Source organism: Notamacropus eugenii, chromosome 5 (assembly GCF_028372415.1).
Source record: "Notamacropus eugenii isolate mMacEug1 chromosome 5, mMacEug1.pri_v2, whole genome shotgun sequence".
Lineage (NCBI taxonomy): Eukaryota > Metazoa > Chordata > Mammalia > Diprotodontia > Macropodidae > Notamacropus > Notamacropus eugenii.
Window position 1 is genome coordinate 385,263,445 of NC_092876.1, and position 14,208 is coordinate 385,277,652.

The following is a 14,208-nucleotide window of genomic DNA, read 5'->3' on the forward strand; positions in this document are numbered from 1 at the left end:
AATTTCATTTAAGAAATTGATTAAGCCATCAATTAGCTCCCCAGAAAAAAATCTCCAAGCGATTTACAAGTGGATTCTATCAAACAGTTAAAGAACAGATAATTCTAAAACTATATAGACTACTTGGGAAAATTGCTGAAGAAGGAGTCCTACCAAATTCTTTTTATGATACAAATATGGTTCCAGGAAGAATCAAAACAGAGAAAAAGAATTATAGACCAATTTCCCTAATGAATATAGATGAAAAATTTTAAATGAGATATTGGCAAAAAGAATACAACTTATCATGAGAATAATACATTATGATCAGGTAAGACTTATACGAAGAATGCAAGGCTGGTTCAATACTAGGAAAACTATCAGCGTTATTGACCATATCAACAACAAAACTATCAAAAACCATATGATTATCACAACAGATGCAGAAAAAGCTTTTGAAAAAAATACAACACCCATTCCTATTGAAAGCACTGGAGAGCATAGGAATAAATGGAGCCTTCCATAAAAAAATAAGCAGTATCTACCTAAAACCATCAGCAGGCATTATATGTAATAGAAATAAGCTCAATGCATTTCCAATAAGAGGAGGGATGAAACAAGGATGTCCATTATCACCACTGTTACTCAAAATGGTACTAGAAATGTTAGCTTTAGCAATAAAAGAAGAAAAAGAAATTGAAGGAATTAGAATAGGCAAAGAAGAAACTAAGTTGTCACTCTTTTCAGATGATATGATAATATACTTAGAAAATCCCAGAGAATCAAGTAAAAAAGTATGTGAAATAATAAACAACCTTGGCAAAGTTGCAGGTTACAAAATAAACCCATATAAATCAGCTGCATTTCTATATATTACTAACAAAGTCCAGCAGCAGAAGATAGAAAGAGAAATCCCATTTAAAGCTCTGGTAGACACTATAAAGTAACTGAGAGTATACCTTCCAAAACAAAACCAGGGACTATATGAACACAGTTAGAAAATGCTTTTAACACAAATAAAGTCACATCTAAGTAAGTGGAAAAACATCAGTTGCTCATGGGTAGACTGAGCTAATATGATAGAAATAACAATTCTGTCTGAATTAATTTACTTATTCAGTGCTATATCAATCAAACTACCAGATAATTATTTTCTAGTGCTAGAAAATATAATATTAAAAATAATCTAGAAGAACAAAAAGTCCACAATATCAAAGGAACTAATGACAAGAAGTGGTAGAGAAGGTGGCCTAGCCCTGCCAGATCTCAAATTATATTACAAAGCAGCAATCACCAAAACCACTTGGTACTGGCTAAGAAATAGAGGGATAGAACAGTGGAACATGTTAGGTACTCAAGACACAGTAGTTAATGAATATAGCAATCTCCTGTTTGATAAACCCAAGGACTCCAGTTTCTGGGATAAGAACTTACTGTTTGATAAAAACTGCTGGGAAAACTAGATAACAGAAACTGAGCATAGACTAATGCCTGACACCACACACAAGAATAAAGTCCAAATGGGCACACGATGTAGGCATAAAGATTGATACTATAAACAAATCAGGGGAGCAAGAAATAGTGTATTTGTCAGATTTTTGGAGAATGGAGAAATTTCTGACGAAACAAGAGAGAACATTATGAAGTGCAAAATGGATAATTTTGATTACATTAAATTGAAAAGTTTTGGCACAACCAAACCCAATGCAACCAAGGTTAGGAGGGAAGTATAAAACTGGGAAAGAATTTTTGCAACTAGTGTCTGTGATAAAGGCCTCCTTTCGAAAATATGTAGAGAACTGAGTCAAAGGTACAAGAATACAAAGGATACAAACAGGCAGTTTTCAGAGAAAGAAATTAAAACTGTCTATAATCATATGAAAAATGTTCTAAATCACTATTGATTAGAGAGATGCAAATCAGAACAGCTCTGAGACACCACATCACACCTATCAGATTGGCTAACATGACAAAACAGGATGATGATAAATGTTGGAGAAGACGTGGGAGAGTTAGAACACTAATTCATTGTTGGTGAAGATGTGAGCTGATCCAACCATTCTGGAGAGCAATTTGGAACTATGCAAAAATGTGCATACCTTTTGACCCAGCAGTATCACTTCTAGGACTATATACCAAAGAAATCACAAAAATGAGAAAGGGTTCCACATGTACAAAAATATTTATAGCAGCTCTCATTATGGTGGCCAAGAACTGGAAATTGAGGGAATGCCTATCAATTGGGGAATGGCTGAACAAGTTGTGGTATATGAATGTAGTGGAATACTATTGTGCTATAAGAAATGATGAACAGGAAGACTTCAGAGAGACCTGAAAGGACTTATATGAACTAATGCCGAGTGAAAGTTGCAGAACCCAAGAAAACTTTGTACACAGCAACTACCACAGTGTGGGACGAATTTTTCTGGTAGACGGAATTCTTCACAGCAATGCAAGGACCTAAAAAATTCCCAATGGACTCGAGTCAAAATGCTGTCCACATCCAGAGATTTTATTACCTTGTTAAATTCAATAAAACTGAAGTAAACTCTAAAAAAAATAACTAAGGACATTTGTTGATAGTGTTTCATCCACATTAAATTGCCTACATTTACCCTTGAGTAGAGAAAAGTATTTCACCACCAGAAAAGCCCAAGTGTCAGTCATTTTCCATACGTAAGTGTTTTTCTGTCATGGGAGTTCCTTAAGAACAGGGACTGTCACTTAGCACTTAGCACAGTACCAGGCATAGAGTAGATGTGACTTAATAAGCCCAATAAGAAATCAAGACGTTCATTTGGTGTTTGGAAGTGCTGGAGATTTACCAAAAACTTGGTTCTTTCTGTTATTTATATATTATAAATGATGTCAAGTTTGTACATGTTTTGGACTTATTGAGTGATTGACTAGGTGTGGAAGAATCTGAAGTTAATTGTTCATGTCTGTCAAAGTTAGAAGCTATTTTTGACTTTGCATTGCAAATTTTGAGGCAGAATTCAGTCTCATGTCAAGGTTGAGTCAAATTATTTTCTACTTTGGTAGTAAAAATATGCAGCGTAGTCTAGACCTGTTCATGTATTTTCATTTTTTTCTCTTCTTACACAAAAGTTTAAAGTTAATTTTCCCCCTTTCTTCACGGGTAAAAAGATACTGAATTGGCATGCTTATCAAAGCAATTTACTGGGATCTTCTTTGACAGATTACATGAAGAATGTTGGCTTGTTGTAAAGAAAAGGTTGGTTTCTAATGTATATAAATTGTGTGTATTTAAAATTCTTTACTATGAAACAATTCATAATTATATAAAAGGTAACAAGAGAGTTTATGTTGTGTCTGCTTTCATTAAAACAAGTATTAACAATCATGCAGTCTATTTTTCTCTGAGTTTGAAAAATGCTAACAATATTTCATCTCCAGTAAATCAATGAGTTTCTGTTTTCAGATTAGAGAAACCGAGGGACAGGAAAAGAATTTCTGAGGTTTAAAATGATCCAAAGAGTCAGTGGCAGTTTGTGTTAAAGTGCATACTAATGATAAACTTTTATTGAATCAGCCTGACAGAGTATTTCTGAGAGTGCAACAGGAATCATTCATGTTGTAGGACTTGACTTTATTAATCCTATCAGCATATTTTGATAAAATTATGAGTCATCTATATGTAAAATACTTCATGAACCTTAAAGTGTTATATAATTGAAAGGTATTATCATTATCATTATTCTTGTTTTATAGCAGAAATATGCATGGAAGCAAATAAACATTCATATAGTATAAACTATATGCCAGGCACTGTACTAAGTTCTGGGAATATAAAAAAGAATCCTGGTTTGGGAGAACAGATAACCTGGTTCAAATGGTGGTCCTTTCACTTACTACCTGACTGATCTTGACTAAGGAATGTTGACTTTTTATTCAAAGGCCCTCATCTGAAGTAAAACTTCTTCAGCTTACTACATATATGACATATGAAAAATCATTTCGTATCTCAGGGCTTCCTTTTCTTCATGTGTTAAATGAACATGTTGTCCTATAGAACATCTAATGTACCTTCTAGCTCTTAGTATATGACCCTAAGCCATTTAAATTTTTCAGAGCCTTCCTTTCCTTATATGTAAAATGAGGAACTTAGACTAGATTATTTCTAAGGTCAATTAATCAGTCAACAATCATTTAATAAGCATCTACTATATGCCAGACACTATAGGAAGCATTGGAGATACCAAGAAAGATACAGGACAGTCCCTGCTCTCAAGCTACTAATGGTCTAATGAAGAGGTTCCTAAACTTATTTGGTCTACTGACTCTTTTCAAGAGAAAATTACTCAGCACCATCTTGGAAATCTACTTTCTTTAAAACTTTAACATTTTTAAAAAATTTGCATCATTTCAAAAAATATAAAAGATGTATTTTTAATTGACATCTTAAATTTGATAATTTATTATAAATTGTGGTTTTTGTCTTACAATGAAATTTTGATGATGCTGTATTACATCACATAACCATGTAGTAACATACTGTAAACAAGTTATTACATGCACATATTCCTGCTGATGCATGCTGGACTTCCCAACAAAGTGTGACATGCTAGCTGCCAATATGTGCTTAAGACTTATTGGTGTATTTGACCACTGATTTGTTTTAACTTGTGTTTTGTGTCTTTATTTGGAAAATAATGTAATCTCTACAACCTTCACCTGTTACACAACAGATGAAATATATATGAACAGTTTTTAAAAAAATTTTCTTTTCTTCTTTTCTTCTGCTTCCACTGCCTCCTTACTTTTATTCAGTGCCCCACAATTTCACCCAAGGCTACTACCACCCCTTGTGGATCATTGCAGAACATCCCCTTTGGGAGGGTGATATCACCCACTTCAGAAATTCTGGATGGTTCCTTCCATCTCTAAATCTAATATCTTACGAGCTAGAGTTTGCATTCTATTTCAGTGAAGCATAGTGGAGTTATAAATATAAAGCTGCTTTATTAAAAAAAGAGAGGAGGTTGTATCATTTATCTCCTCCCATAACGAGCTCTTAGTCACAAACTATATTTCAATGGATGTGATACTGGAAACATGCATATACATGCATATAACAGAAGAAACTCTGAGGTCATTGAAAGGCATAGCAGATAACAGGCAAGCATAAAACTACAACTACATTAGTATGCATGCATATATGTATGTTTATATAGATATAGATACATACTCATAAATAAATATATATCTATATATGATTCCTTTGATTGCCTTAATTTCCATCTGTTTGGTCTCATAGGTATTTTCGAGCGATAGTGTCCAATAGACTTACATTTTTCTCAAAGATTTAATTTAATTTCTAATTTTTCTTCTCTTTACTAAAGGAAATAATAATTTTTTGGTAACATACATTGCATTTGTATGCAGAATATGTAAAGTATGTTGAGAATAATTTAATATTAGTAAACTGTTTTATAATCAATGGAATTGTTGAAATGGGGTTAACCTGGGAATATGTGAATTTTTAATTTGTCAGAAATGTCTCAGTATAATTGTTTTCTTTTGTAATGCTCTGCATTTCATTTCATGCATTTAAAAACATTCTTCTGAAAAGGAGTCCATAGGCTTCATTAGATGGCCAAAAGGTTCTATTAACACACGAGACAAAAAAACCAACAGCACATTAAGAACCCATCTCTTAAATTTTTTCTTTACTCAATTCAATATTTGATGATATTCCTGAATAGTCTCATTATTTCTAATTTATATTTTAAGATTCTAGGGCAGTTCAGTTTGTGGTCATTTCAACAGAAAGATAATTTACACAGAAAATGGCCAAGGTGAAAAAAAATTCATGCATTCCTGTTTCAAAATTACTTTGTACCATTCATTTCTTAAATTTTCAAAAAAAAAGAATGTATTAGAAATTCAGAAGAAAATTAAATTATGTCAGATTATACTATCTCAACCAGGAGATTATATCCTTTTCTGTTTCATAGATCTTTTAGGTAATTTTTTTTAAAGCTTATGGACCCTTTTACAGAATATTTTAAATTCATGAAATAAAATATATAGTAGTACAAAGGAATATAATTATATTGAAATTTCTTTTTGAGAAAGGAATTTAAAATAAATTCATCTATCCAAATTAACAGCCTCTTATGTAAAGTAAATTTAACCCTTTCTTTATAAAGCAATAATATTAATATGAAATGCTTTTCAGTTCATTAGATTGTAAGCTCCTTGAAGGCAGGTATTGTCATTTGCTTCTTTTTCTTTCTATCTCCAGTGCTTCGCACAGTCACTGATTCATAGTAGATCCTTAATCAATGTTATTTGATTGATTGTTATAATGGAAACCATTTGTATTGAAATATAGCTATTAAAATGGTAAAATAAATAAATAAATAAATGTGTAGGTCCCAAGTTAAGAACTTTTGAAATATGCTTCTGTCAGGGTAAGTATTTCTGTTATGTCTGTCTGAAAACATGCCTTTTCTTCCCAGATTGTTCTCACTTTTGGAGAGCACTTTAAGTTGTCTTGGCAATTCAGCCTTGGCAATTCAGAAATATCTCTCCTGTCATATTCAGGCCATGTTAAAAAGCCTGGTATAGTGGTCCAATCAGATCTCTTGTTTGTTTCTGACTAGAATGTACCCACATAGACATTTTTCTTACATCCTCTCCCCAAGAAGTGCCATATCCATACTCATGATGCCTTAGTCAGTAATGTTAGTTATTATATATTTCTTTTTACTGGAATTATTTTGCACAAATAGAAATACAATATCCAAAATTTAAAAAGATGATGGTTCTGCTGTCCTCTTCCCTGGTGATACTATATTTGGAGTATATGGGCACTATATTTTAGAAAGATAGGAGGAATCTTCTTTTTAATCAGTTGCTTGAATGAAAACATAGATAATGTTTATTAGAATTGTGGAGGATATAAACCTGAGGGAGATACAATATTTTTAGAACTTTCAGAAGTTGACCAGGATAGTAAGAAAACTCAAAAAAATAAAGTAATACAAAATCAGTCTCAGTATTTCTAGTCAAGAAAAAGATTTGAGGAAGATATAATAGTTTTCTTCATACTCTGGAAGTGTTCATAGGAACATAGTTTTAGAGTTAAAAGGAACCTCACAAGTCATCTAGTCTAACCCCACTCATGTCAATGGATGAGGTTGTTGAGGTCTGAGTGATGAGATCAAGTAACTAGTGCAAGTGGCAGATCTGGGATTCATGTTCAAGTATTCCTTCGGGAGGAGAAGGAACTGCAGAATTAGAACCAATGCGTGTAATCTAAGGAGTGGGAGGAGCTTCCCTTTCATTTAACATAAGGAAAGAGTTTCTAAAATGTCTTTAACAGAAATGCAGTGCAATAGGTGGAAGTATAGCCTCCTGTCATTGGCTTTCAAACAAACACTAGGATTGCTGGAGTTAATGCAAACACAATTCTGACTTTGGGTAAAGTTTGATTTAGATAACACCTGGAATCCTGTTCATCTCACAGATTCTATAACCTCTTTTCTTCTCTTTCTCTTCTTCTTCTCCTTTCTTCTTCTTCACTTTCTTCTTCTCCTCCTCCTCCTTCTTCCATATCTTGCTCAGGGTGGAACTAAAGTGGCAATTTATGGATTAGTCCCAATGTTGATTAAAATGGAAGATTTAACCTACCTCATTTTTCCTGTCTAGGTCAGTTTGCATTTCCCTAAGTAGTCTGGTGATTTTCTCCTTTCAGCAATTCATCATATTGGTGCTGGACCTAGTATGAACAATCAGCTTTAGCTATACTATATCTCAGAATGCAAACAATCAACAGCCTTCCCAGCAACAAAGACTACATGTATGCCACCACTCTTAGTTTTTTAGATCTAGAAAAGATTAAGGGGGTGTTTAAGTAGTCTTTTAATGAAGACCATTGGGTTCCCCAATTGATAAATGGTCAAAGGATATGAATAGGCAATTTTCAGAGGAAGAAATTAGAGATATTTATAGTCATATGAAAAAATGCTCTATATCACTTTTGATTAGAGAGATGCAAATCAAAACAACTCTGAGGTACCACATCACAACTATCAGATTGGCAAACATAACACAACAGGAAGATGATAAATGTTGGAGAGTATGTGGGATAGCTGGAACACTAATACACTATTGGTGGAGCTGTGAGCTGATCCAACCATTCTGGAGAGCAATTTGGAACTATGCCCAAAGGGCTATAAAAATATGCATACCCTTTGACCCAGCAATAGTGCTTCTACGACTGCATCCCAAAAAGATGATAAAAGTGGGAAAGGCTCCTACCTGTACAAAAATATTTATAGCAGCACTCTTTCGGGCAGACAAAAACTGGAAATCAAGAGGATGCCCATCAACTGGGAAATGGCTGAATAAATTATGGTATATGAATGTAATGGAATACTATTGTGGTATAAGAAATGATGAACAGGAAGACTTCAGAGAGGCCTGGCAAGCCTTATATGATCTGATGCTGAGAGAAAGAAGAAGAATCAGGAGAACTTTGTCCACAGCAATGACCACAGTGTGTGAGAGTTTTTTCTGGTAGACTTGGAACTTCATTGCAATGTAAGGACTTAAAAAAAATTCCCAATGGACTTCTAAGGCAAAATGTCTTCCACATCCAGAGAAAGAGCTATGGAATTCAATCTCAGATTATAGCAGATCATTTGTGTGTGTGTGTGTGTGTGTGTGTGTGTGTGTGTGTGTGTGTGTGTGCGCGTGTGTGTGTGTATTGCATTTTGGTTTGTTTGATGATTTCTCCCACTCATTTTAATTCTTCAACACAGCATGACTGTAGTGAAAATGTATTTGATAGGAATGTATACGTAGAACCTATATAAAATTATATAGTGTCTTGGGGAGAAAGGGGGGATGGAGGGGGAAGGGAGGAGAAAATAATAATCTAAGTTGTATGGTAGTTATTGTAGAACACTAAAAATAAATAAAATTAATTAATAAAAAAAGAAAAAATAAAGACCATTGGAAGTAGGAATGAAGTTAGATAGGAGATTCTAAACATTGTATTGCATAAATGGGAACAAAAAACGGGGATGGAGAGACTCGCCAGATTATTTCTTCTTGTGATGGATGTTGCCTCATTAATATAAAAGCAAGCACAAATCTACCTTACACACTGAAAGTAGAACAACAGATTACTGGAATAAAAAGAATAGTAGTCAATTAGAAAGAAAAGTGTGAATAAACTTTTTTTTTTTTTTCAGATCAGAGTACGGTGGAAATAACAACATTTTTATAGCACTTTCAAATAATTATCCTCACAGCAATATTGTAGGTTAGATAGAAAAAGTAGACAATCCCTGCTCTCAGGGAACTCTTAGTCTAATGGGAGAGACAATATGCAAACAACTGTGTACAATATGATATATAAAAGAGAAATCAGAGAAATCAATCAAAGGAAGCTCTGTGGATAAGTAGCTTAATCTTTATACTTTATTTGCCTAATCAGGGTCTTGATACTTGTAGCACTTTTCAGGGTCGATATAAAGGTTTCACTATACCATACTGTTTCTGAATTTGGATTCATTGTACCTGGATTTCAATCCTGACTCCACTCCCTATTTTCTTTGGGACATGTTGCTTAGCTTTTGGGTCTCAATTTCCTCATCTTTAAGATGAAAGAGGTGGTTGTGACAAACAAATAGAAATGAATTACTTCAAGTGGCATATTGACATAGAAAACTATGTGTTACCGTTATCTATGTTATATATGCACTTATTTTATTAAACATTTTCCAAACATTTTCATCTAATGTAGGCACCTGCAATGAGTTTGGCATCTCTGGAAATTATGTCTAAGAAAACTTCTAGGTCTAAATCCTGTAACTGTAGGTTAAGTGGCTGAAATTAGAATTTTATGAAGAAGAGCAGCACACATACAAAGGTATCCTATTTTTTTCTTGAGAACATTTTCCTTTTTTGGTATGGCCTTGGCCATTAGAGACAACAAATCACCTTGACATTCCTCAACTTGCTGAGAGTTATTATATGCTGATGATGACCTTGAAACATGCTCACTTTCTGTGCAAATCCTGACTGTTACAAGTACTTCTGTGAGGAGGGGTTATTAGAGTGATTTGGAGAAATCCCAAATCACAGGATGATCATGTGACAATGTGGATGTTATGGGAGATTCCCATATAACTATGAAGCATAAATATAGAAAGAATAGCATTTCAAAATTGTTATGTAATTATGAGTAGCTGGGAAACAGCCATAAGATTGACATAAACCATCTTGGCATGCAGTGACCAGAACAGAAGACCTACCGTGAGACAAGGTAACAATAATAAGTCTATAAGAACATGAGATAGAGTTATATATAGCCATTTCCTCATAAAGGAGCAACCATAGTTATTCTCTCCCTTACCCCCTTCGGGCATGTGTGTTTGTTTGTGTATGTGGTGTATGTGTGCATTTGTGTGTATGTCTGTGTGTGGGGGTGATTTCATCTGATTTGTGATTTCATAGATATACAGAGATCCTCAATGATAATTCTGTAAATAACACAAATCAGTAACTTCTTTTTTCCACTTAGAGCGTTAGAAAGATATTTGGGGTGGTGAGGGGTTAAAGACTGGGTCAGGGTCACACAATCAGTATATACTAGCAATATACTAGAGCTTAAGTACTAGAGCTTAAACCCAGGTTTTCCTACTCTAAAGCTGATCTTCTGTCTGTTATAGCCTGATGCCTCTGCTCTCAGCTCACATTCATCTTTAAGCTCCAGGTGAGTAAGCTAAAGGTATATATATTACGATAAAAATGCAAGTTTAACGTTAGTCATGGAAGCAATCTCCAAACAAGCAGTTTCCAAATGACCTTGTTCATCTCTCCTACAATAGTCTTTATTGGCCTGTCTTATATTGTTATTCTCAGTCAACGATATTTGTGAATATAATAAGCAAATACTGTCAACTGGTTCAATTAATAACCACAGTATACAACTGGTAACAGAATATATCCATACTTTGTAAAATACTAGCTTATTTACTTAGCATAGTTGCCTTAAGAGGCATATAATAAGTAGTTGCTAACCGATTACTTCTAAGACCTGTGACTTCATCCATGTGGTTCCTCTCTATATCAATGTAGACAATAACTTCTTGGTGTCTTAGTATATAGGCAACCTTTTCTGTGTCACGAGTCCCTTTGGCTATCTGGTGAAGCCCAGGAGCCCCTTCTTAGGCCAATGTTTTTAAATACATAAAATAAAATTTTAGATTTCCAAAGGAAATGAATTATATTGAAATGCAGTTATCATTATTTTAGACAGAAAATTCATAGACCCTAGGTTAAGATCCTTTGCCATGAGACTATGAGCTCCTTGAGAGTGAGGACTGTCTTTTACCTCTTTTTGTATACACAAAGCTTAGCACAGTGCCTGGCACATAGGAGGTACTTAATAAATGCTGATTAATTGATTGATAGTGGATGGCCTGAATGAGTTATTGTGCTTGAAAAAAATCACTACGTAGTTGCCAGACCATTTTATGATGAGATGTTATGATCCTAGCTATGTCCTTGTAGGAGGACTTACTGGTCCTTATACTATTCCTAGGCTGATACTTTACACCTTTCTAGTTCATTAGACTTTTCCCTACCTTGCTCGGAATTGCTATAGTTTTATACAGAAAAGAATCACTTCCCCAGAAGACAAAGGCAACAGAGTAGCATTTTAGTAGAGAGTGTAAGGAAATGCTAGCTTGGAGAGCTATGCCATTCACCATCATGGCATTTCATTTGTTGTTTTCTCTTTGGAACGGTACAATTAAAGAGTTAAGAAGTGATGAACTCAAGATGCAGAATGTGACATACGTTTTTGAATATGGCCAATATAAGAATCTCTTTTGCTTGACTATGTTTATTTGTTACAAGGACTTTGTTTTTCTTTTCTTTAACTATGGAAGGAGAGAGCCAAAGAAAACAAATAATTGTTCACTAAAAAAAATTAAAATAAATTTCAAAAAATATAACAGAAAAAGACTCAAATAGATCCTTTATGTCCAGCTGATTGAATAATGCTTCCCTATAAATGCTTATGGTAGAAATTTACTATCAAGCTTCCTTTATTTCCTCTCAGTTTCTGGGCTTAGTTGCACATTGTATATTAGTGCCTATATCTGTACCTCACTGGAATTAGCTATGGTGGATTTTATCATCCTCCTTGAGCTAATGAAGATTAGGATAAATTGTTTCCAAGCATAAAAAGAAGAGAGAGCTTGAAGGGGAGACAATAAATCAAAGCCAAATACTACCGCCCTACAAAAATATGCAATGTAACTAGATTCTCCTTCAAGTTCAGTAGAAGAAACCTTTGGGGAAAGTCAGTTTCTTCATTACATTCCCATGATTTGTTCTGGACTTGCTGACATAGCTTATTAAGAACTCTGTTTATGTTTTAGAGACTTATGGAGTACTTTGGGTTTTATAGTGTTTGCAAAATGTTCCTTATAGTGAAAATTATATGCTGAGATGGCAGGCTGCTGAACCAATATATTGTTATGCTGATTAAATGGATTAAAGGCTATATATTTGGGACACACATTGGAGAGACTGAACTATTTGTATCACAGATACTAATCTCATTTCATCAGTTGCATGTGTTCATAACTTGTCTCTTGTCTTGTCTTATTGGATAATCACTACTCTGCTGCACTGTATAGAAATTATCATCCACTGACCTCAAATTCTTATGCTGGGTAGCAGTGTGGAGTAGTTGGAAAAACAAAAGAAAGCAAAACAAAATTGTAGGGATGGAGAGGAGATCAGGGGTCTATGTCATCTTATCATAAATTAACTGTGTGATCTTGGGAAGTTATTTAATGTGCCTAAGCCTCAGCCACTCAATCTGTAAGATGGTAATAATAACTTACCTAAGGCAAACTGACCAGATCACCTCTTACAGTCCCTTCAAGACTTATGATTTAAATTCTACTTATCAGAACACATATATTATACAGATGTTACATATAGTAACTAATTTGCTTCAGAAAATTCATTTTAGGTCAATTGATTTAGCTTTATTTCACATATATATATATAGATATGTATACAATTCATTTAATATTTTAATAATAATAATAATATTTTGTAAAGCAAGGTTAACTTTTTGAAGATTCCCACCCCCAAACCCAGGAAATTCTTCCTGTGATTTCCACCAGAGTAACATTTAAGATATGTACTCATGAATTGGGTTGTATACACAAAACTACAAGGCTCTTATCTAAGCTTATATGTCTCCATATTTAGTACATGCTAAAACTGCTGATTTTTTCCCAGTTAAATTGTTTTATTACATTAATTATATGTACATTTGAGTGCTCTAGCTCCTTGTTCTTAGATTTGGACTAGACTTGAAGTTTGATCAACGTGAAAATTCTTTTCACTGACACAGGAACAGTTTGTCTGCAATTCATAGTCTTCAAAACTTACTTTGCATGGGTGTGTGCATCCCACAGTGCCATGCTCTGTCCTCTTGTGCCTCCTCATTCTCCTAGGCAGTGACATTGAGCTGTGAGCGAACCAAGGAGCAAACGCAACTGCAGATTCCCACAGCCGCAGTCATGATACACATAATCATCAACCAGGCCAAGAAGCACTGAAGCTTGATCCTCTTGTTTGTGTTCATAGGTGTGGGGGGCACCAGGGTGACCCTGTATGTGATGTGCCTGGCACTGTTCAATCCTGACATCAGCTGGAACAGAAAGAATAACCCAGAGCCTTGGAACAAAATGAATCCCACTAATCAGAACAAGTTCTACTCAGTGAATGTGGACTATAGCAAACTGAAGAAAAAAGGTCCAGGATTCTAAGTGACAATGTTGCTTTTTCAGCTGCTGAGAATGAAGATCTTCCATAAGCCATCCACATAATTCTACATACAATTGGGAAATGCTTGACTGTTCCCTCATGTTGCATGAAATCATGTGAAACTTAAAAAAAAAAATCACCTAAAGGCACTTAGAAGTCACATGACTTAACCATGGTCATACAGCCAATAAGTATCAGAGGTAGAATTTAGTTAGAGGTCTTCTGACTCCAAAGTTGACCTTTGATTCATTTTATCACACAATTTCTCTTATTCTTATTTTTCCTAAGAATGAAACACAAAAAAATAGGGATTTAAAGAACTTTAAATATCTAAATACAAGTTAAATTCTTGTAATCTAAACTATTAATCACCATTGCTTAACTCCATTTTTC

At 34.3% G+C, this 14,208-nt stretch overlaps 1 pseudogene; it reads left to right on the forward strand.

Moving 5' to 3' along the window:
- Positions 1 to 13,568: 13,568 nt before the first annotated feature.
- LOC140503047 (cytochrome c oxidase subunit NDUFA4 pseudogene) lies at positions 13,569 to 13,817 on the forward strand (annotated as a pseudogene).
- The last annotated feature ends 391 nt before the right edge of the window (positions 13,818 to 14,208 follow it).